Raw genomic sequence first — 16,752 nt, 5'->3', positions numbered from 1 at the left:
ACCGGTGACAAGATATACACATTGGATTGTGGGAAGACAACAAACAAAACGAAAATACGCTGATAGAGACAAAAGACAATTCTTTACCTGTATTTTACTTTCAGGAGCCCATTTTTTGCATGAGTTTTGAGCAGTTTTATTTACATGTACCGAAGGTCTATAAATACTGTTTTAATACGGTTTGCAACAATTAGGTTAACATTTTTTAATTTAAGAGGCTCGTGTGTGAAAAACAACTGCAGATTTTCTCCAAACAAACACTATTATCCCATTTTTAAACGGCATATATCTAGCAGCATGAGCAAAAGGAAAGACCCAACAACAGAAAATCCAAATAAGGAATTTTGTGACTTTTTGATGGGTAACTTTTTTTTTTTTATCAGTTGTATTTTTATTCGTACTCAAAACGTTTCGTACTTTTAAAGCTAACGCACATGCAGGTTTTGCTGCAACACACCAGATATGATCAGTTAGAAAAAGGGCCTAGTGCAATAGTTACAAAAGATTTATGTTTAGGGACATTAAGTTTATGATGTCATGATGCATACATAATGGAATTTTTTTTTAATTTTTTTTTAATTTTGGATGGGCAATAAAAATTGTCAGGCCCACCAAGCCCAATACTCCGGCCCAAAAGAAAACCTGGAATGGGAGAAAATTTTAGCCCCCAATAAAGGGGCAAAAAATTACGACCCTATATAGCCTTCAATTGTACACATTGACATTTTTTGTTAGGAGGTTTTAAAAAAACAATTTTTACTCGGGTCCCGGATTTAAACAGGGCTTTAAAATTATAATGCTTTTAAAAAAATTAACCCTTTTTAAGCCTCCAACATTTTAAACAAATCTTTTGGTTAAACATCTTTTTTTTAAATTTTGAAAAAACCATGGAATTAATTTAATAAAGGGTAGGCCCCTTTATTTAAAAACCTAATTTTAAGGGTTGGGCTTTCCCCCAAAATTTTAAAAAAAATCAAATTTATTTTCAATATTTTTTTAAAATTTTGGAGAAAAGTTGTAACTTTTTAAATTTATCACTGTTTGATCATAAATTTTGTTTTATTTTTATTTTCAGAGTTAAAAAAAATTATAAAAGGGAAAGTGAATCGGGAAAAGCCCCCAAATACAATGCCTACAGGAAAGCTGCTGGAGTCTTGGCAAAGCATTCAGAGAAAATAAAAAGTGGAAAGGAAGCCAAGGGTTTGGTAATTGATTAAATGGACTTGTCCAGCTTCCATTTTTGGAACATTCCATTATTACATTGAAAGTTTGCCAGCCTGGTCAGACTGTGTGAATTCGCATGCTGGCATTGCTTTAATCTTGTTGCAAAGACTAACCACTCAATTTAAGCTGTATAAATGTTAAATTATATACTTCTATGATTTTTCTTCAGTTCATTTGAACTTGATAATATTATTTATAAACTGTTATTCCTCCCAGTTAGTGCAAATAACAGGAATAAATCCTTTTTAAATAAAAATAAAGGAGTTAAAAACCAAATTTTTTGCATGAAGGTTTATCATGGGGGATTTTATTAACTTATTTAACCCCGAAATGACCAAAAGCCCTAGTTATGGGAGAATATATATTGATTTCAAGTGATTGATTCTTGAATAGCATGCTTTGTTTTATATGCCAGGGTAAAAAATATGCTGCCTACTTTGAACTTTTTTAAGTATGTAAAATGCTTTCTTTCAGAAATTATTTTGTATATATTATTTTGCATTGGGTAAAGTTTCAGCAACATGTCTTTATTTACAATACTTTTTGTGATATTTATTGTAGGAAGGCATTGGAGACAAGATTGCAAAGAAAATAGATGAATTCATTCAAACTGGAAAGTTACAAAAACTGGAAAAGGTATTTTTGATAATAATTCAAAGGACTTGACAGCAGCATATCATAGTTATTTAACAGAGGCATTGTGGCTGAGGGTAAAAGTGACAGACTAGTAATCTAAGGATAGCTGGTCGTGTTTGTTCAAACCCTGCTAGTGGCATGATGTTGTTTCCTTGAGCAAGAAACTTTACACTCATTGCTTAGTATTGGGTGGTTGCAGGAACAGATTTAATAGTGTGCATATAAGGCTATAAGCTTATATCTTCCTACACAATTGAACTAAAATCAATTCAGTATGAACTATCCTGAAACTTGACACATTTCTGATATCTTATATATATCTTAGATATATATTTATATCACTGTAGAATGAACCAAGTTTTTGTTTAGTCAGATAAATGTTTTGAACGTTGATTGTAAAACTATCTGTAAAATTGTAAAATTAATTGCTCTTAATTGTCAGTTGAGTTCAATTGATTGTTGCATTCTGGAGAATGTTTTTGCTCAAAACAACTTACATCCTATTAGGAGTAAGAGAAGGTTCATTCCCTGAAATTTATTTGCATTGAAATCTGATTAGAAGCCATGATTCAGTTCTTTATTTTTCTTATTGTGTATAGATCCGTGCCAGTGACACAAATGTTGCTATCACAGAGCTTACCAAGGTTACTGGGATAGGGTATGTTTTATTTATCATTTATCATAATTTTAAAAACAGGTTATGTAACTTATGTCTAACCTTAACCATGCTGAATATCTTAATTGGCCTTGTCACATGTTTCATTCATCATTTTTAGGGAAAATTATGTACTGACTGAATAGTAAACAATCAGCTGATCTTAGTATGCATTGATATCATGGATAGATTCAGACGCTGAAATTTAATGAAACAAAAGCATATGCATGCTGAAAATGTTTACTCTATAAAATTACAGTCACTATTTACTTTGTTATCTTTTTAGCTCACCTGTCACAAAGTGACAGGGTGAGCTTTTGTGATCGCTTTTCGTCCGGCGTCCGGCCGTCCGTCCGTCCATAAACTTTTGCTTTAAATGACATCTCCTCATAAACCACTGAGCCAATTTCATCCAAACTTCACAGGAATGTTCCTTTGGTGGTCACCTTTAAAAATTGTTCAAAGAATTTAATTCCATGCAGAACTCTGGTTGCCATGGCAACCAAAAGAAAAAACTTTAAATATCTTCTTTTAAAAATCATAAGAGCTAGAGCTTAGATATTTGGCATGAAACATCTTCTAGTGAGTGTCTACCAAGTTTGTTCAAATAAAAGCCCTGGGGTCAAAATTGGCCCCGCCCCTGGGGGTCATTGATTTTCCCTATATGCATATAGTAAAAACTTAAAAAATCTTCTTTTAAAGAACCGTAAGAGCTAGAGCTAAGATATTTGGCATGAAACATCTTCTAGTGAATGTCTACCAAGTTTGTTCAAATAAAAGCCCTGGGGTCAAAATTGGCCCCGACCCAGGGGGTCATTGATTTTCCCTATATGCATATAGTAAAAACTTAAAAAATCTTCTTTTAAAGAACCCAAAGAGCTAGAGCTAAGATATTAAGCATGAAACATCTTCTAGTGAGTGTCTACCAAGTTTGTTCAAATTAAAGCCCTGGGGTCAAAATTGGCCCCGCCCCGGGGGTCATTGATTTTCCCTATATGCATATAGTAAAAACTTAAAAAATCTTCTTTTAAAGAACTCAAAGAGCTAGAGCTAAGATATTTAGCATGAAACATGTTCTAATGGGTGTCTACCAAGTATGTTCAAATAAAAGCCCTGGGGTCAAAACTGGCCCCGCCCGGGGGGGGGGGGGTCATTGATTTTCCTTATATGTGTATAGCAAAAACTTAAAAATCTTCTTTGGAAAAACCCAAATAGCTAGAGTTTAGATATTAAGCATGAAACATCTTTAAGTAAATATCTACAAAGTTTGTTAAAATAAACGCCCGGGGGTCAAAACTGGCCCTGCCCCAGGGGTGACATTGTTTTTAACTATATGTGTATAGTAAAAACTTTAAAAGTCTTCTTTTAAAAAAGCCAATGAGCTAGAACTTAGATGTTTAGCATGAAACATCTTCTTATGGGTGTCTACCAAGTCTGTTCAAATAAACAAATAAAAGCCCTTGGGTAAAAATTGGCCCGGGGGTGGGGGGCCTATATACAGGTGAGGGACCTCAGGGCCATCATGGCCGTCTTGTTTTGCATTTGCTTTTTGTTGATATTAATTTTTAAATCTGAACTGATGGAAAGTAAGCATTTTAAAGCAGTGTGAATAAACCTCTTAGAAAATGAATTAAATTCTTTGCTTTTAGGGTAGGAATATGATTATTAACTACAGATAACTAGCATTGTTAGAGTTATCTAGTTATGTTAGAGTGAATCAATTCTATTAGGAACAGAGCAGGTTTTTCTTTCGAACAAACAATAAAATGGTTTACTCAACGATAAGTAAGATGAATGGTTGGCTCACAAATTTCTAATTAGTTTAAAAGATATTGAAATTCAAAAGAAGGAAACAAAATATTATTTGCTCCAAATATATAAGTTTTTAATTTCTTTAAAAATTATTTATAGAAATCACACCATACTTTCATTTTAGACTTTGTCATTGAATTACAAATCGGAACATCTCAGCTATTATTTATAATCTACTTATCCAAAGTTTGATGGAAAGGGCAATTTGCAATTGTGGAATAACTACACATATTTTCCTGAATCTGTAGATAGTATTTTGTATTGATTTTTAAGACAATGTTCCTATGTTCTAGACCAGCAGCTGCACAGAAACTGGTTCAAGAAGGAATCATGGGAATAGAAGGTAAGATGTTCACAAATTGTTTACTGATGAGACAAATATGACAAAAATTAAAAAAATTATGATAGGAATACAATGATGTTACATTTTTTTGGCCCATTTTGATGACTGATATTGGGTCATGTTCCCAATGTTTAAATTGTAAAAATTCCCAATTCTAGGTCAAGTCATGTTCCCAATGTGCTGAGAGAAAAAAACATGATGTTCTACATGTTCATGTATGTAAAATTGACCAAGTGCCAAGACCAATTTTCACTCCAGTGTTGGTGTAAGTTAGTGTTGAAAGATTGCAGTAACACTAAGGAGGTGATTAGCTTGGTTCTGATTCAGAATATAGAGAACTTTATCCCAGAGAATGAGTAAAATACTTGTTACAAATCAAGGGATAACCGCAAAACTGTTGTAAGTCTTTCTTTATATCATGTAAGTTGCTGCAGTTTTGCGATCAGCCCTCAGAATAAGGATAAAAAAATAACACATAAAGTTAAGTATACACATATTATAGTCTTGTGACCTTGTGACCTTACTATGTAATTTAATTTCAGATCTCAGGAAACATACAGATAAGCTGAACCATCATCAGCAGATTGGTCTGAAGTAAGTTAAATTTTCACAATTCTGGAACGTAATATGAACAAATCTTTCCACCAATATAGAGCCGGTTCTGCCTTTACATTTGTGCAGTCTGACCAGGTTTCATACTATTGACCAGGTTTTATACTATTGACCAGGTTTTATACTATTGACCAGGTTTTATACTATTGACCAGGTTTATAACTTTTGACCAGGTTTTATACTATTGACCAGGTTTTATACTATTGACCAGGTTTTATACTATTGACCAGGTTTTATACTATTGACCAGGTTTAATACTATTGACCAGGTTTTATACTATTGACCAGGTTTTATACTATTGACCAGGTTTTATACTACTGACCAGGTTTAATACTATTGACTAGGTTTTATACTATTGACCAGGTTTAATACTATTGACCAGGTTTTATACTATTGACACAGTTTAATACTATTGACCAGGTTTTATACTGTTGACCAGGTTTTATACTATTGACCAGGTTTTATACTACTGACCAGGTTTAATACTACTGACCAGGTTTAATACTATTAACCAGGTTTTATACTATTGACCAGGTTTAATACTTTTGACCAGGTTTTATACTAATATACTTCAATACAGTAATTAATACATCTTTGGATAAAAAGAATGGAAATCTTCATACAAGTAGAAAATGTAGAGATAAGATAAAAAACATAATTGAAACATGTAATCTAATTGACATTTGGCGTTTTAAACACCCCGAAAAGAGGCAATTTACATGGCACTCTAATGGAAAACCAGTCATATACTGTAGACTTGATTACTTTCTTATATCCGATTCGCTTAGAAACATCATTTCAAAAAGTAATATTTCACATGGCTTTAAAACAGATCATTCTCTAGTTACTTTGACATTTAATGATAATGCAATGCAAAAAGGACCTGGATACTTTAAAATGAACAGTGCTTTATTATTAGATGAAGTTTATCAAAGTCAAATTAAAGAAATTATTCAAACAACAGCAGAAATAAATAAAACATCAAATCCAAATACCTTGTGGGAAATAATAAAAGGTGCAATAAGAAATGAAACAATACGTTATGCAAGTTTTAAGAAAAAGAAAGAAAAAGAACAAGAGTTAAATTTGATCGATGAAATAAAACAATTAGAAGAAAAAATACTAACAATTGATTCCTATAAAGAAAGATGAAAATGAGTTAAAAAATGAAATTTTATTAAAAAAAACAAAAACTTGATGAAATTTATGAATATCGTGTAAATGGCTCAATTTTAAGAGCAAGAGCTATTCATGTAGAACATAACGAAAAAAATAGTAAATATTTTGCAAACTTAGAAAAAAGACAAGCCGAGAAAAAAGTTATACATAAATTAAAGGTAGAAAATAAAGAAATAACAGAAATAAAAGAAATATTAAAAGAAGAAAAATCCTTTTATGAATGTTTGTATAGAACTTCTCAAAACTCAAATATTAATTTTTTTGATACAGATATAAAATTATTAAATGAAGAAGAAAAGATCACATGTGAAGGGAAAATTAATGAATATGAATGTAAAATAGCTTTATCAGAAATGAAAAATAATAAAAGTCCAGGATCTGATGGTTTAACAGTTGAATTCTATAAATTATTTTGGAATAGCATAAAAGACTATTATCTAGCTTCCATAATTACTTCTTTTGATACTTCAAAATTAACGAACACTTCAAAAAGACAAGGAATAATATCCCTTTATTTCCTAAAACCGGATAAAGATCTTACAGATATTCAAATTGGAGACCAAAAAGCTTGCTCAAATTATAAACTTGCAAAAAAACATTTCAAATAGAATAAAAAAAAGTTCTGCCGTCTATAATAAGTTTTAATCAAACTGGTTTTTATGAAAAATAGATATATTGGTGAAAATGTAAGGCTGATTTTTTGAAAATTATTGAACATCTGCAGAAAGAAAATAAACCGGGTTTTTATTATTCTTTGCTGATTATGAAAAAGCATTCGACAGTCTAAGCATCATTTATATTTGATACACTGAATAAATTTAATTTTGGCAAAGATTTATAAAATGGGTTAAAATCTTTTATACTGATATATCAAGTATAGTTATCAATAATGGACATTTTTTCAGAGTCCTTTTTAATATAGAAAGGGGAGTACGTCCAGGGATGTCCATTATCATCTTTCATTATTTATTTTATGTATAAGAAATATTATCAAATTTCATAGAAAAAGATAGTGAAAATAAAGGAATAGAAAATCGCGAACAAAAAACAATAAAGCAATCCTTTTTTGCAGGATGATGCAACATTTGTTTAATGATGGATAGTGAAGTCTTTTGAAAAAACTTGTTATGTAATAACGGAATTTTTAGCCAAAAATCTCTGGTTAAAACAACTTAATACAAAAAAAAATCCACAGTTCTACGAGTGGGATCGCTCACAAAAAGTGATTATAGAACATTTGTAAATATAAAAAATTTCAATTGGACATCTGATTCAGCAAAAACTCTTAGGTATTCTTTTTCTCGTCTAATTAAAAAATAAATACAGAATATAAATTTAGAACCAAAACTAAAGAAACTTTTTATTGCTTAAAACAATGGCCAACACAGAAAAACTGACACTTAATGGGTAAAGTGATGGTAAATAAAAACATTTTGCCTTAACTAAACTGTTTGTATTCCATTTTCAGTTTTAGGAAAAACCCCATCAAGTAATAAGATAAAAGAAAATAATTAAAGCAATGTTTTTGTTTCTTTGGGGGGATGGCCCAAGCCAGAAAAAATCAAACGTAAAACATTAAAAACTTAATGTTAAAAATTTGGTTTGGATTTTTAAAATGGATCCGATATTAACTAATTTTTTTTAAATGCAGTAAAGGCAAAATTTGGGTCAAACGATATATAAATGGATAGGACATAAAGGATTTTATGGAAACTTTTTTATAAATCAAAAGATAAAACAGTATGGAAATGACCTTTTTAATATTTTGACTGCTTAAATCTTTCGAAAATCAGATATCAATAAGCTTTTTCCTCAATAATTGCATTTTGTAAACAATGTGCTTTCGTTCATGGTTTTTCATATTCAACAAGAACACAATAATAAAAAAGATAAACTTAAACATATTTAATGATGGAATAATTCGAAATTAAAACTTGATAATAAATTGGTAATATGTGTACTATAAAACATGGCATCAAAAAATGTATTCTATATTTTAGAACATCTATAATGATTAAGGGGAAAAATGAAACTCTACAAATTTGGGAAGACCCTTAAAAATATCTATGGTTATTGGAAAATGCTGTGAGTTTTTTAAAAATATTACACGCTTGTGGGAATAAATACCAAAAGGATTATCTTTAATAGTCTGAAATCTACAAGAAATTATAACGAAGTACAAGATACACCTCCTAAATAAAGTTTAAAAAAATTCAAAATCTAACAAATAAGCTTTTATTATTAATATTCAACTTTGAAAATGATGAAAGGTTCAAAAATACAAATGAAGAGAAATGGGAAAAAAGAAATAGAAAATGGTTTGGATTGGCAAAAAAATATATATGGTTCCATTTAAAAGTACTACAGACGTGTCATTTGAGAAATTTTCAATACAAATTATTCATAGAACTTATTCCAACTAATACAATGTTAAATTTAAGTATAGGCCTTTGTGTAATTCAAATCTATGTGATTTTTTGTGGTAGCAATTTAGAACGCTTTTACCAATCTTTTTTGGGGACTGTACTATTGTACAAAATTTATGGTCCCAAAATTACATTCTTTTCTTTTTCAATCAATATTGTTTTCTTCATATAATTTTTAGAAACAGTGTTTTTTTTTTGGACGAACTGAAAAACAAATATTAATAGTTATTTTTAGTAAAAATTATATTCATCATACTTATGAAATATTTTAATCCCTTAAAATGAAAATACCCCAAAAGCATGAACCAACTTTTTGATATTTTTTCAAAAAAACTTTTTGGGCTATTTGAGAAATACAATTGAAAGAGGAAATTGCTTTTCTAAATGATAACGTTGAATCAACCCAAACAAAAATGGGGTAACTTGTTTTAAACGCTCTAACCTACCCAAACCAACAGTAAGTTAAAAATAATTTCAAAAACCATAAAAACGTAAGAAAAATTAATTGAAATTAGCTCGCTTGTTCCTTTTTTTTTTGTCTCTTTTTTTTGCGATGTATGGTTATGTTTTTGTAATGTATGTAGGGAAAAAAGTATCTTTTTTTGAATTGCTATGTGTGTATGTTTGTGTATGTATATTTTCTTGACATTTTTTTTTTGTTGTTTTTTTTTTTCTCTCTCTTTCCCTTATTTTTACAACCCAAATAATGTTAAATTATTTTTGAATTTTACTTTCAAAAATCCTTCTTTTTTTATTTCCCCTTTTTTTAAATAATGTTAAAATGTCTTTGAATAACATGTACTTTAAAAATTTTCAGTCCCTTTAATCTGAAATACTCTTTCTATTATTTCGAAATAAAACGGAATAAATATATAGTAGAAATATGGAGTAAAATGGATGTTTTTTCATACGTTATGTAGTTTTTTGTTTTTGAAAATTATAGGTTTGAGTCTATGAAATTGCTTATGTTAATAATGTAATGTTTGTATTGTTTATACTTTCAATATTCAAATAAATGAAAAAAAAAAAAAAAGGCGTTTTTATACTATTGACCAAAGGTTTTCTATACTATTGACCAAAGGTTTATACTATTGACCAGGAATTAATTGATTTTTTAGTCATTTAAAATTGATGATCAGTTGCTTTAAAAAAGAATCTTACCACTTCTCTTTTTTTGGTTTATTATCAAAAATCTGTAAAAGTATTTTAAGAGTAATTTTTTTCTTTCCAGAACTTGAGGAACCCAAATCTTACTACAAGTAGCTCTATTTTTGAGTATAAATTTTCAACTTTAAACCTTAGGAATATGATTGCCAATGATGGCAAAAGGATCATTTGTTTCCTCAATTAGAAAATTAATTATCTCACAAGAACAGCTAGTTCAGGCTGGGCATCTACAATTGTCAATGTGAAGTATCTGTGGAGAGCAACTTAAGGCCATCTGTGCTTTGTAGTTTTTGATGTGCCAATAATTATGTCTGATAATCTTTAGACATGGTTTTTACATTGTACATAATTATGTTTGAGTCATAGCTATTTTGTTATGCTTAAAAATTTATTTATGGTTTTGTAGGCATTTTGAAGATTTTGAAAAGAGAATTCCACGAGAAGAAATGGTTGCCCTTCAGGTGAGTACACTGCAGATGTTCTAAGCTTATAAAGCATTAAGTTTTTAGACCTTGGCTAACCTTGCATCATCCAAACAAGGGTGTTCTTTTCAGCTTGTCTGCATATACATATATGTCATCATTACTAACATCAAACTTTTATGTTATCTGATATATTTGGAGGTAATGCATTCTGAGAAAAATGTTGAAGTATATATGCATGTATATTGTAAAATGCTTATTATATTGAAATGGTTCTACACAGTTATGTCCAAATATTACTTGAACTTGTAATAAAGAAAGACATGTTGATAGGAAGAGTGGCTGATAAATAGCACTTAGAGATTTTTTTCTTGTATAGCATAATTATTAAGTTTTATTGTCTATTTTTTCTTGTGCTATACTTGTATCATTTCTGACATACTTAAAAAACAACAAAAAAAAACAAAGAACAAAAACTAATGCTTTTAGGAATGTAAATTTTATTTTGACTTTGGATGGATTTTTTACCCAAAATTTTAATAAGGATCAAAACCATTACTTCTTGCATACATATATGTAATACATGAACACCAGTAACCTGGTAATTGTTACTTGATCATAACTTGGCTGTAATAATATATTGTACAATACTTTCCGATTTTATACATACATAACCTATAAATATAATTTGTTGTTGATACCTTCAGGATAAGGCATTTGGTAAAATTATTAAACAAAACCCGCTACAGGGAAAAAGTTTGGGCATTTTAGCGAGTAAATTTGATAAATAACATACTTTTTTGAAAAAAGAATCATTGTAAAAAAAACGGTGACTGTTTAAAAAGTTTTACCATGGATGCCCTACCTTTTTTATAAAAGGGGGGGCTTTTGAAGAGAATGTGATGGATAACTTCTTGACACGAAAGTGAGATTCAAACCCAAAGCTATGAAGGGCTAGTGTTTTAAAGGAAATTAACCACTCGGCCCAAAGACTCTTCCAGTGGCCGACCCAAAGACTCTTCTACATGTTCTAGTGTTAAATAAATTTAAGAATCTTATCATGTAATAAAGGTCACATCGATTTATATAGAACACTGTTAATTAAATTATTTCAGGAGCTGAATCTAGTGGTGATATTGATATCCTCCTGTCACATTCTTCATTTACATCTACCTCGAAGAAAATGGTAAGTTTTGTGTTATAAAGGCTGGCAAACAATCATATGTACAAATAGATGGGTTCAGAAATTATTATCTTAAGCTAAGCTGTATAGAAAAGATTGTATTAATTTTAAAAAACTCCCTGCTTCCTTATATTAAAGTACCGAGTCAAAGGATAATAAAGAAATTCTTTTAGCTTAAACTCAAATCTCAGGTATTTGATTGGTCGGAAACTTCCACAGAATGTACACTGACCATTGAAAATCCTAAGATTTGAGACAGAACTCAGAAAACAGTTTTAAGTTTTATAACTTCTTGGCCTGTATTCATATAAAGAAACATGGTTGTAACTCAAGTAGCACTCTGTCCTGCATCTTATTCATACTGTTATGACAGACAACAATGTTCTGTTTATGAATCACTGGAAACAATTTATTAATTTACATTTATGTTTTACAGATTTGAAAGACTTGGCAGACAGCCATTTCTGTTAATTTAATGAGATTGTGTCAGTTTGCTGGAACACTATACGCTCGTAATAGTCTACCATAATGTTCTTGGACAAACTGCAAGCATTTCTTGATTTGGCTTTTTTCATTTGTTATTTACATATTATAATTTGAAATTTTTTCAAATACACTAATTTTATTGTAATTTTTATCTTGTATGTTTCAGCCAGAGTTGTTGAAGAATGTTGTGGAGCAGCTAGCAAGAGATAAAGTTTTATAACAGACAGGTTATCTCTGGGTGCATTCCAAGTTTATGGTAATGTGATGACTTTTTTTTAAAATGATTTTGGTTTTTCTTTTTATCTAAAATGAAACATTAGGTTAATATATTGAAAGGCAGAAGTATATAATGATAAGTGTTAGGGCATACCTAGCATTTAGTTTATACAAATTTATTTTAGTTTGATAGTTCGATTGTGTTGGAAGCTATAAGCTTATTGAAACACTCACAAAAATTCATTCAGGCATACTTGAAAAAAAATAATCGCTGGTATTTGCCCCCTGGTATTCCTGTTTAGAAGAAATATAATACTCAGGCACTCGCTTGTGTCTGAAATTAGTGCATTGGAGGGGCACCTGAGGTCTTCCTCCACAGTAAAAAGCTGGAAAGTTGCCATATGACCTATAAAATGTGTTGTTTGCAATTGTAAAACTTAACCTACCTGACTTTTCCTGGATAAACTATACAGTAATTACCCAATGACTAATAATCCCTTGTATCTCTTAAATTTGGTAGTAAGCAGCAAATGACCAATAAAGCCAATATCTGGGGTCATTTGTCACAGAGAAATTTCACATTGTTCGAGGATTGAGCATCCACTGGATCACAAATCCAATGCTGTACCTGTTAATCTTAGCAGGCAGATTAGTTAAATATAGACGATTGTCTATACTGTACATGATCAATATATCTGTCATAAGTCTTTAAAGTTGCTTTTTTAAAAATTGAAATTGAAAATATACTTCAACTTCTTCAGGGAAACACCCTATGGGAGGCAAAGCGTTTGATTGTTGCCAAAAGGTGTTGTAGAGAAGTTAAAATTATTATAAAAAATTTACTTATAAGCTGGAACTGTTTTGAAGAGTTTGTAGATGGTCTCTTTGCAGAGATTTCATGTCATTAAATCCAGTTTAAGAGAATTGCATGAAGTATAATTGCATAAAAGAAATTTCTTGTAGCAGTTTAGATGATTTGAATCATGTGTATGGCACTTTTGTCAAATGAAAGTCATTTTTTACCAAAAATGCAGTATTATAGACTACACAGTATATGTTACACATTTCAGGGTGTAATGTAAGATGCCTGACACAGATGACAAGAAGTATGAGTATAGACGTATAGAATATCCGACTACTACCATATGATCAGTATTACTGTGCTCTACTGTATTTTTACTGGCAGCGATATGTTTAACAAGAATATGAGAGGAGTGGCTCTAGAAAAAGGATTTACTCTCAACGAATATACACTCCGTCCTTTAGGAAGTACAGGTATTACATTTTCTCTGTATACACTCCGTCCTTTAGGAAGTACAGGTATTATATTTTCTCTGTATACACTCCGTCCTTTAGGAAGTACAGGTATTATATTTTCTCTGTATACACTCCGTCCTTTAGGAAGTACAGGTATTATATTTTCTCTGTATACACTCCGTCCTTTAGGAAGTACAGGTATTATATTTTCTCTGTATACACTCCGTCCTTTAGAAGTACAGGTATTATATTTTCTCTGTATACACTCCGTCCTTTAGGAAGTACAGGGATTTATTTTCTCTGTATACCCACTCCGTCCTTTAGGAAGTAAAGGTATTATATTTTCTCTGTATACACCCGTCCTTTAGGAAGTACAGAGATTATATTTTCTCTGTATATCACTCGTCCTTTAGGAAGTACACGGTACTACATTTTCTCTGTATACACTCCGTCCTTTAGGAAGTACAAGGTACTACATTTTTTTCTCTGTATACACTCCGTCCTTTAGGAAGTACAGGTATACATTTTCTCTGTATACAATCCGCTCCTTTAGGAAGTACAGGTATTATATTTTCTCTGTATACACTCCGTCCTTTAGGAAGTACAGTATTACATTTTCTCTGTATACAATCCGTCCTTTAGGAAGTACAGGTATTATATTTTCTCTGTATACACTCCGTCCTTTAGGAAATACAGGTATTATATTTTCTCTGTATACACTCCGTATTAAAGGAAGCACAGGTATTATATTTTCTCTGTATCATTCTGTTTGAAATCACTTACTCCATCAGATTCCAAATCATTAAATTATATTGTCATTATTATTTGATCCAATTCAATTCCATTATTCCTTGCAGGAATGTTTGGAGGGATAAGGCTAACCCTCTTTATGACCTGCAGTTTTTTGTTTTTTTAACCTACCTAGTATTCTTGGAATCAATTCCCTTCTGTTTTTCAAGAGTTATTGCCCCTGAATTGAAAAAATATTTTTTAATTATTTGGTGGGGGATACCAATTAATTGACTGCTTATCTCATGTCAATTTGGCCAAGAAGTGCAGTTCAGTGTTTCAGTTATGTGTTCTGGGAAAATTTTTTTTTAAAATCTCCTTCAATTTTTACTGAAAAAAAAACAACAACAAAACAAAACAAGTATGAACTATGGTGTTTTAAATTGATGGTGCAACACTATTTCTAACAAGTTTATCAGTACAGTTTCATACTGTGCGGTCTGAAATTGTTCTACAGTTTATATTTATATTAGGTCAACTTTCAAATTTTCATAGTAACATCCCTAAAATTGGTAATGGACTGTTTTAAAATAAAAATCGGACTAGTCCATTCAAGAAATTTGGCAGGTTACAGCAAAAACATCTTCAGATTTGTTTATATCTTTACCGAAACATTGTAATTGTTCCAAATGAATATAAATTATGTAATATCAAACAAAATGTGATTGTACTTTGCCTAAGGCACTTTTCACCTTATGTTGTATGTTGTCAAAATATACAGAAATTTCTCTTAGCCAATCAACCAGTACTAAGCAATGAATGTAAAGTTTCATACTCAAGGAAACAACGGCTTGTCCATGATGGGACTTAAACCCACTCAGCCATGCCCCCTCTCTTCACAGCCTTATTCATATAGATTCTCATCATAATTTCTGTATTGTCATTGCAACCAAATAAACATATTTACTACAGTTCTGAAGTCGATACATCAACAGAAAAAAGCATTTGACATAAAAAAATTATTATTATTTCAGGGGTACCGGGAGAGCCGTTGCCTGTAGAATCAGAGGAAGATATCTTTGATTACCTTGACATGACCTACAAAAAACCATCAGAGAGAAATGCTTGATCTAAAATACGAGAATACCAAGATGTGTAATGGATAAAACTGATACACATGTACATTTCTTTGATAATTATCAAATACCTATAGAAAAAGAGATAAGTTTCTCCAAACTTCACTATGTACTTGCAAGCAGGTGTCAAAAATAGCATTCCTACAGTATAAAGGTTTTTAGTGATTTTATAGAAATGAATTAGTAACAAACCAGATTTTTGTCAGTGCCATCTCAAGGTTGGGACTTCATTTTGTACTAAATCTTGGTTTTTTTAAAATCAGATTTGAGAAAAATGGACAAGGATTTTAGGAAAAGTAAAGATTCATGTAATAAATAATTTACAAGTTATGTGTGATTAGTGATTGACTTTTCAGTATTTATAGCTATATTTCTACTACATTACTAATGCAGTAAGGGCTATTTTTGGTAGTTTATGTTGATTGCAAGTGTCATTAATAATATGTAAATTGCTTCCTTTCGGTCACTTCACAATTTTAAAAACAAAATTTTCTTGAAAAATTAGCATAAATCTGGAGGCGTGCTACAAATAAGATATTAACAGAATTGAAACATGTCCAGATTGTGTAAAAGTATATGTTTTATAGTCTATGAAGTAGAAAATTCAAATTTGTATATCATTAATTTTGTTGTCATCTTCAATGTATTTACCATTTATACCATTACAAGGTTTGAAAAAACTGAATCATCATTATTTATGTAGACAAATCTAATTCACGAAAAAAATTTTTTCTCCAAAAAAATTTTTAAAATTATTTAGTTTTCCCTTTTAAATTATTCTGTAAAAGATACCCAAAGTTGTATATTTTTTATATTTACTGCATACGGGGTTTCGAGCATTTGGTAAAATTTTTAAATTTTTTATGCAATGAATTTGAAACTACATTTACATCGTATGTATTTTATTGTTCTATGTGGTATTAAATTGTGTACATTGTAGAGAACACAGCGTGATAAAATATTGTTGCTTTTATTTTATTACGCTAAATTTACATTATGGAAATGTTCTTGCTCTGATTTTAGGTGTCATCTCTTTTGTTAATTTTAGGAATTTGGTTAATACCTTAGCAACCAAACGTACAGTCTGATCTGAATGTATTCCTGTCCACGTTTGTTTCCTTTTATGCCAATTCCAACAAATTTTAATACGCCAAAAGACCTTTAGAGTTTAATGGAATTACACCTGTCTGTCCGTAAAAACTATGGTTTCCACAGCATAACTTTTGAAGGATTTCAGTGGCTATTTTTTCATGGAAGTATTTCAGAATT

General features: G+C 30.5%; 1 pseudogene; it reads left to right on the top strand.

Annotated features, from left to right (window-relative positions):
- The first annotated feature begins 7 nt into the window (after positions 1–7).
- LOC132726702 (DNA polymerase beta-like) lies at positions 8–15,735 on the top strand (annotated as a pseudogene).
- The last annotated feature ends 1,017 nt before the right edge of the window (positions 15,736–16,752 follow it).

The sequence above is a fragment of the Ruditapes philippinarum genome, unplaced genomic scaffold (genome assembly GCF_026571515.1).
Source record: "Ruditapes philippinarum isolate M1 unplaced genomic scaffold, ASM2657151v2 ctg2119_1_1_1_1, whole genome shotgun sequence".
Classification (NCBI taxonomy): Eukaryota; Metazoa; Mollusca; class Bivalvia; order Venerida; family Veneridae; genus Ruditapes; species Ruditapes philippinarum.
The sequence above is the reverse complement of the archived record's forward strand: the minus strand, read 5'-3'. Positions and strand labels throughout refer to the sequence as shown.